Below are 8,534 nucleotides of genomic sequence, written 5' to 3'. Positions count from 1 at the left end.
CTTGTGAAAAGTCATCAGTAAAAATGATGGTGAAACCACTTAAGTGCCATTTTTCCATTTGTACCCAGGAATTTTTCTATGCATAGATCGAATGCAGTCCTTCTTGGTGTACAAATTGCAGTAATTGGTTTTCCTTGTTTTTCTTTTCCCACTGACTGTCCTCAAATAGGGACTGCCAAGGACATATGTTTGCTGAATAGCAATTTCATTTACAAGACCTCCCCGGTCTGTTAGACTTGGAGATCACATGGAGTTGCTGCTCAGGTTTAAATGTAACTCATTAATTGTAAGACACGTTACTCATCTCACTGCTTAGATTTTTAAGGAATGCAAAAAGCATTTTATTTCAAAGTTGGGAAAAGCAACCCAAAAAGTGCCAGGAATTGTCTTGACTGGTTTTAGGTAATTGTTAGTGCAAGACATAAAAGGCCTCTCACCATGGATTAAACAGCGTCCTATGTCCTGATGCAAAGATTTTTCTTTTCTTTTCTTTTTTGTTCTGTTTTTAATCTTTTTTTTTTTTTTGCGGTACGCGGGCCTCTCACTGTTGTGGCCTCTCGCGTTGCGGAGCATAGGCTCTGGACGCGCAGGCTCAGTGGCCGTGGCTCACGGGCCCAGCCGCTCCGCGGCATGTGGGATCCTCCCAGACCGCGGCACGAACCCGCGTCCCCTGCGTTGGCAGGCGGACTCTCAACCACTGCGCCACCAGGGAAGCCCTGTTTTTAATCTTGATCATCCATCTGCAAACCAGCCACCACGTCCCATTACCATCAGCATATTACAGCATTTCTCCTGTCAAAAAACAGAACAAAACTGGTGGGTACTTAGGAAATGCATACCCATTCTATTACCAGGATCACGAAACAAAATAAGAAATGCAAATATGTTAGCAAACATGTATAATACACCAGCACCTCAGGGCAAATAGGTACAGGTGTACAGAGACTCATTAAACCCTATGGCTCTCCTTGGGGGATCAGGATGGGGATGGCAGCAAACCATATGTGTGAAAACCACACACAATTAAAACGTCTTAGAGGTGAAAATATCATCTTAACTATGAACCCCTTGTACCATCCCCCTTATAAAAAGTCATCGAGATTCTGTAGGAACAGTCAAAATACGGTGAAGGGTCTCATGGACTTCTGGGTGGTCCACACTCAGGTAAGCAGCTCTCATTGCTAGATGATTCTTTTTATGTTGAGCTGTGTCTTGCAACCAGTGATCCTGTTTCTTCTTGCTAACTCCACACAGAGGTAGTATACACCCTGTTTGATGTAGCAGTCATTCTTACGTGGGGAGACAGCTTTTCCATGGTCGGCATCAATATTAGTTTCCTATGGTTGCTGTAACAAAGCACCATGAACTGGGTGGTTTAAAAAACCAGAAACTTATGTAGTTCTAGAATCTAGAAGTCTGAAATCAACGTGTCAGCCGTGTTGGATCCTTCTGAGGGAGAATCTGTTCCATGCTTCTCTCCTAGCTTCTGGTGACGGCAGATGATCCTTGGAGTTCTTTGGCTTGTAATGGCATCACTCCAATCTTTGCTTGCATCTTCTCATGGCGTTCTCCCTGTGTCTCTGTGTCTTCACATGGCCATCTTCCCTCTGTGTTTCTCTCCTTTTCTTATCAGGACACCAGTCATATTAGATTAAGGGTCTACCCTATGCCGTATGACCTCATCTTAAGTAATTATATCTGCAACAGCCCTATTTCCAAATAAGGTCCCATTCTGTGGTTCTGGAGGTGAGGACTTAAACATGTCTTTTCTGGAAGAGCCAATTCAATCTAGAACAGTGCTTGAGTCTCCTTAACTGTTCTTGATAGAGCAAATCTTCCAGGCTCCTCCTTAACCAGTTCATCTTCATTCACAGGGTCCAGGTTGTCAATGTCCCCCAGGGGATTATCTTTTACTCTCTCTTTTTCTGAGCCTAGGAATAAAACTTTTCTAGTTGTAAATGGTAGAAAGGGTCTGTTTCAAAATAATATTTTCAGGCAAATGAAACTTTAAAAAGTCCTGTTTATCTGTTAATAAGAAAGTGCCTACATGTCTCATGGAACTGAAACCTCCTTTGCTCAAAGACTGCTCCTCCCCTGCACCTATCCCTGGCTTTCTCAGGATCCCAGAACACTGTATCACCTGCTCTTCTGTTTGCAAAATGATTATTCTGGAAAATGCATGAAACTGAACCATACTCAGAGGGCAAAGGAAACCATAAGAGGGCAACCTGTGGGGTGAAGTCTGGATGGGAGGATGTGACCTTCCAGAGCATTTATGTCGGTGGGGTGGGCTGTTTAAGATTGATTTGTGGCCACGATGAGGGTTGAATCATTCCCATCATTCCCCCGTCCCCCAAACCCCAGTTGGTTGTGGGGCTCCAAAACTCGAGCTCAGGGGAGGAGGGCTGTTGTCTGTTAGCTCTCCTATCGCTGTGGATCTATCCATGCTCTTTTCTGCAGAACCACGTACAGCGTTTTGGAAATCTTCCCTGTTCTTGTCCCATTTTGGGACCCTGACTTGTTGTTACTCACTTTGCCGTGTCCTAAGCCTCTGGCTGTAAGAAAAGGATCCTCTACAGAGAGTGGGCCACAAGTGAGGATTTGGTGGTGGAGGCATGGGAAGGGGGTTATGGAGAGTGGGTAAAAACAACAAGTGAATCACTGCTTATGCTAAGGTAATGGTGCTTATAAGTATCCTGGCATAAATATTCCCAACGTTACAACAACAGTGTATTTGAATCAGAAAATCCTCAGGAGAAGAATCTAAAAAAAGAGAGGCTATATGTATATGTGTAACTGATTCACTTTGCTGTACACCTGAAACTAAGACAACATTGTAAATCAGCTACACTCCAATAAAAATTTAAAAAAGAGAAAATCCTCAAATTTATTTTTATAGCAAACATTTTAATTCTTGCCAACTACACTACCCTGCATTTTTAATAGGAGGGAGTGTAATTACTGAATGGGCATCCGTTACACAAGGCATTAATAATGCATTGGATTTTGTAATATTTTTCCTGTTGTTATCATTGTAGTGATAGATTGTGAGTCTAAGGAGATTCAGTTAATGTCACTGTGATTTATGAGAACATGCTGTGTTTGGAAACATCTAGAGGTACTCTTTACACAGAGGTGGAAGGAGGACGTTGTCATGATGGTGGCAAGGGGATGGTAACTCTGTTATTCTATTAAGGATTTAGAAATATTAACTGTCCCCCCCAGTCCTTAATTAGCTACATGTTTTCTCTGCCTTTCTGCATCCCCACGAAGTTGTTGCAAGTATTCATATTTTTATTTATAGTGAGGTCCAATGGAACGGAACATTGTTTTGTGTCAATACTTCTGGGAAAAGCAGAAATTAGAGTAGAGTTTTGAAGGTAATATAGTTCATGGGGCCAATGGGACAAATATATTTTGATCACTAGAATGATTGTTTTTACTCCTTGACTTGAATTTAATGATACAAATTTAATTTCACTTAACTATAGCACTATTGAGTGCCCACTACGTATAAAGTACATAGCAAATGGTGTGGGCAGGTCCATAAGAAATAGCTTTAACACAAAGCAGAATGAAAAGAGTATCATCAATGAGATGTTAGCAGTACCATTTTGGGGCAAAGGAAGAAGAGATCATATTTATTTAGTGTGTCAGCTGAAGTTCTAGGAAAAAAGAACCAGAAACAAAATCTTATAATGTAACACTCTCTTGGGGGTACAATCCCAGGGAAACAGCAGTGAGGCAAAAAGGGAAGTGAGGCAGGAAGGGAAAGCAAATGCAAGATGGTGCATTAACAAGCTGGTTGCAGCTTTACAGGGAACCAGATGGCTGCTGCATCACATGGGCCATATCCAGAGAGACTGCATGGAACAGTCATGAAAAAGGAAGAGGGAGCTCTTACCTCTCTCCTCTTTGTCTTTAACTAAAATCTGCTCCGTGGACACCAACTTCCTCCCAATTTGGGGTTGTGCTATCCAGCCTTCAGGGGGTCGCTTGGGAGGCCAGAGCCTCAGTGGGTCTGGTCTGTCCAGTGCACAGACATGGTCAGTTTTTAACCGTGAGTGCCTTTTGGTCTGTGGTGGCAGCAGTGGTGGCTTGGGCTTTGTAACCATAGAAACAACATGAGCTATCACTAAGGTAAGTCTGGCCTGGATGTAAGACAAGTGAGTAAGGCTGGGGGTGAGGAGATAGGGTTGAGCCAGTCTAGGGTGGTTCACATCTCTACAGAAGAAAAACTTTCGAGGAACGTAGCACATGAGATGAGTAGGATTTTGATAGGCAGAGATAGAATGATGTTGGTAGTGAGACTTGAATCAAATAAAGACATGAATGTGGGAAAGCAGGGTTGGTTGAGGGCCCAGTGAGTAGTCCATTTTACTTGGACTGTAAGATATGTGTAGAGGAGAAGTAGTAGATAAGGTTGGAAATGTAGACTGTGGGTTGATTAGGGAGGGCCTTGAGAGCAAGTGTATCAGTCAGCTATTGCTGTATAACAAACACAAACACTTACCGGCATGTAACAATAGACATTTATTTCTTGTATATATGCTGGTCAGCTGATGTTCCTCCAGGCTTCAGGTCCATGGATTGGCTGGGCAGCTCTGCTCTATACATGTTCATTCTGGGTCTAGGCTGAAGGGGCAGGAGGTCTGTGGGGGAAGCTCTTCTCATCAAGATAGCAGAAGCTCAAGAGAGCTTGTCCAACCACACAAGCACACTTTAAACTGCTGCTTGTGTCATGCATAAAGAATTGTGACCAATTCAATCTAGCAGAGCCAAGGTGAGTAGTTTGTGGACTCAAGGAAAAGAATGGTATTTTATTCATTATATTCGTACTCCTAGTGCCAAGCACAGTGCCTGGAACATAGTAGGTACTCCATGTTTTCTGCATGTATGACTGAATGAAGGCCAACTGCTGTGAACACAGCACTGTGAACACTGCAAACTGAGTTTGGGGCTTACCTCCTCCAGCATTTTCTCCAGGTTAGGCTTAAAGATAAAATTCATATCCAATTAGAGTAACACACTTATTTCAAAATGCTCTTTTCAGAACTTTGCTTTTCTATGTCCTTTCCTTACTCAAGAACTAATCATAACCCCTTTTGATGATCTTGTCTAGCCTACCTTCTCTGCCTGACCTTCTTAATCCGACTCTGTTTCCCATCACTCCTGACACAGACTGTTCACACCATCATGCCCTGTCTTTGGTGTTCCTTCCATGCTCCCAATTCCTGTTATGGCTGTTGTTTCCTCAGTGCCTCTACCCCAACTGCTGTCTTTATAAAGTGTGTCTTCTCTCTCACCTCTGCCCAAATGCTAATTATTCTTCTGGCTTGGCGAAATGTCTCTTTTTCCATAAAACCTTCTGGGACTGTTCCAGACCTCACTGACCCCTCCTTTTTCTGAACACCCATTCCTGCTTGTGAAACATTTTGACTCTTTATTGCTCAACAAATGTCACACGTGGGTGAATCCCATTTGCCGAACCAGCTTGTGAGCATTTTCAAGTCAGGTCCCAAATCTTTTGCTTCTTTGAGTCTCTCATAGCGTCTAGTGTGGTGCTTGATACAAAGTAGATGAGTAATAAATATTGATGGATTGATCCTATATGCACTATGGACATTAAAAAATAATAAATTTATCTATATATTTTTGGCTGCGTTAGGTCTTCTTTGCCACGTGCGGGCTTTCTCTAGTTGCAGCCAGCAGGGGCTACTCTTCATTGTAGTGCACGGGCTTCTCACTGTGGTGGCTTCTCTTGTTGCAGAGCAAGGGTTCTAGGTGCATGGGCTTCAGTAGTTGTGGCACGCGGGCTCAGAAATTGTGGTGCACAGGCTTAGTTGCTCCATGGCATGTGGGATCTTCCCGGACCAGGGATCAAACCTGTGTGCCCTGCATTGGCAAGTGGATTCTTAACCACTGCACCACCAGGGAAGTCCCCACTATGGACATATTTAAAGGACTTGGCTATTGACCATCTTGCATGCATTAGAAGGAAGAATCCTTGAGGGCAGCAATAAGGCCTTTTCCATATGTGTGGCTTCCACCCAGTTTTCCCAGCCTAGCCCTTGGATCAATAATTATTGAACTTCTTATAGGTAATCAGCCCATTCATCATAGTGCATTATCATTTAGATGTCCCATGATTTACAGGCTGATGGGGGCCAATAAAATTATCTACAAAGCAAGGTAAGGTCTTGGTCCCCGCTGTATGTGAACCTGTGGGAGTGTGTCCTTCCTCTGCTGGGCTTCAAGGATGGAGCAGATCCCATCACCCCAAGGACCTGAAAAGGATGCCCAGTTTCCTCTGGGCTATGCGTTCTCTCTTGTCCATTCTGCAAATGAGGTATGAAAATAATAGGCTGTTTTTTATTTCTCCCCCTGAAACCTTGAAAATAGTGAACGTATGTTTCTAATTCTGCCTGGGACAAAAGGAGAGGTTGAAATTGTCCTCTCTGGTGAGGAAGATTCAGCGTTTCTCTTGCCACCTCCTAAAGTGATGTTCTTGCTTAGAGCACTCCTGACTCAGGGGCTATTTTTGAAGCTGTCATTTCATAGGAGGCTAGCTTTGGGGTTATGCTCCTTAGAAGTCTGAATAAAAGCGTTAGCTCTGTCTCCTCCCTCTATTACGTGCTATTGACTACAACTTTGTTGATTTGGAGGATGACTGGCCAAAATCGTGAACAATCTAACTTTGTCCTTTGTATATTTGTACTGCACCCTTCTTTCTCCTCTTGCCATGACTTCCTAGTGCCTTCTTTCTCCGGGTATCCAATACTTCAGGATGTTTTCCCCCACAACTGTCTAGGACTCCATTACAACATCCATTTGTAATGGAAGGGTTGTATGTTCCCAACCTTCTTATCCACCTTCTTCCCAAATTTAAAACTTACCTAACTTATGCTTCATTCTCTCAGGGCCTGCTCTCTGCTAAGTCTGATCTGATTATGTGTCATGTCATGGTTTTTAATGGCTTCGTGGGACACTTTTTAAACAGAACTTCCTGGTGAAATGCAAGGAGGTACTCTAAGTCACAAGATAGTCCTGACATTTCCTCTTTGAGAATCAGTTTTGTTCAGTGGCAGGTGATTTTAAATATCTTAGAAAACTAAGATGGATGCTGACAAACTGTGAAATAGAAGGCAAAGTTCAAGTGAAAGTTTAAGTTAAAGCATGAGACGATAAATTTGTGCTCTTTGTGGGGTGTTCTGGGCCTCTACTCTCACAGGTTTTAGTGCCTGAAAACTTTGGCGGTGGAAGCCTAAAAAGCATTTTGTAAACACTTCCTGGCATAAAGGGAAGATTGTGCAGAAAAGCAAACCAAAAGGGTCAGGTGAGTTCAGGGCATTAGTGAATAAAAGACTGAGTCAGTTCATATCCCAGAGGCAAAGCAACCAAGACTTGTACAGAAATTGCTGGAAGTAACCTGGAGTCCAGCAAGGTGGATGCTAGAAGTAAATCAGAAATGAAGGAAAGATTGAAAATTGGGAAACAAAGTCAAAGTCTGGAGGACTCTCCGATGGTTCTGTTGAATTCAGCTGCTCTGCATGGGGTGGCTTTTCTTCCAGATGACTTAGAGGAATGCTCTTCACGTTGTGCACGTATGTTCCTGAAGGTTCACAAAGACTTTCCAGAGAACTTTTAAGGGAATCAATATCAATATCCTCAATTCCTACACACGTTCTCTCCTAAAATTTCTCTCTCTTAAAACAGACCTGTACTGTTTCTCTCCTACGTTCTTATTTACAAGCACCCTGCTTCCACTTCACAAAGTAAATGAATAACTTTCTCCCATTCGGAGTCTTTCCCTGGGGCTCAAAACTGAAGGAGGACTAAATTGAGTTTAGTCCTAAGACCATTAAATAAAATAAATTTTGACCATAGATTATTATATGATTTTTGACCTATACTCAGAATATCAGATAGAGTGACTTTGCTGTAACTAAACTTCCATTCTCATCTACCTATCATCTATCTATCATTTATCTATCTCATATATATGAACAAATTTTCTTAGTGCTTTTGTCTATAATAAAAAGTAGAAATATAACTGATTTTTACAACATAATTTTCAAAAAGGAAAAATCCTGACATACATATATACAGGCAATCATAAATGTGGTAATGAATCTGCTAATAGATGCAATACTGCTTATAATCTTCAAGGGCAATGGAATCTAATGTTTGGAATCTGAAGGGAGGCGAGTCTCCAGGGGCTTTCTGTCTGGAGGGGTTACCTCTGCTCCTTGGGGTTTAGACTCCACTTGTCTGGTCCCAACAGAACATCAATAATTCATCGTCTTCACAAACACAGCAGCTCTGGGAAGACATGGCCTCTGTGTGTGAGGCTGTCGATGGGGTCAGGAAGGCATATTGTTCAGGTAGTCAGCCCCTTGGGTGGGAAAGTCTCAGCAGAGGGGCAGGGGACAGATGGATCAAATTAAGACAGAGACATGGCTCTGCTCCTGACCTGTGTCTGTGCTTAGGCTCACAAGGGCTTGTGGAAGCTCTCACTGGGGATATATGAAGCC

This window comes from Kogia breviceps, chromosome 1 (assembly GCF_026419965.1).
Source record: "Kogia breviceps isolate mKogBre1 chromosome 1, mKogBre1 haplotype 1, whole genome shotgun sequence".
Classification (NCBI taxonomy): domain Eukaryota; kingdom Metazoa; phylum Chordata; class Mammalia; order Artiodactyla; family Physeteridae; genus Kogia; species Kogia breviceps.
The sequence above is the reverse complement of the archived record's forward strand: the minus strand, read 5'-3'. Positions refer to the sequence as shown.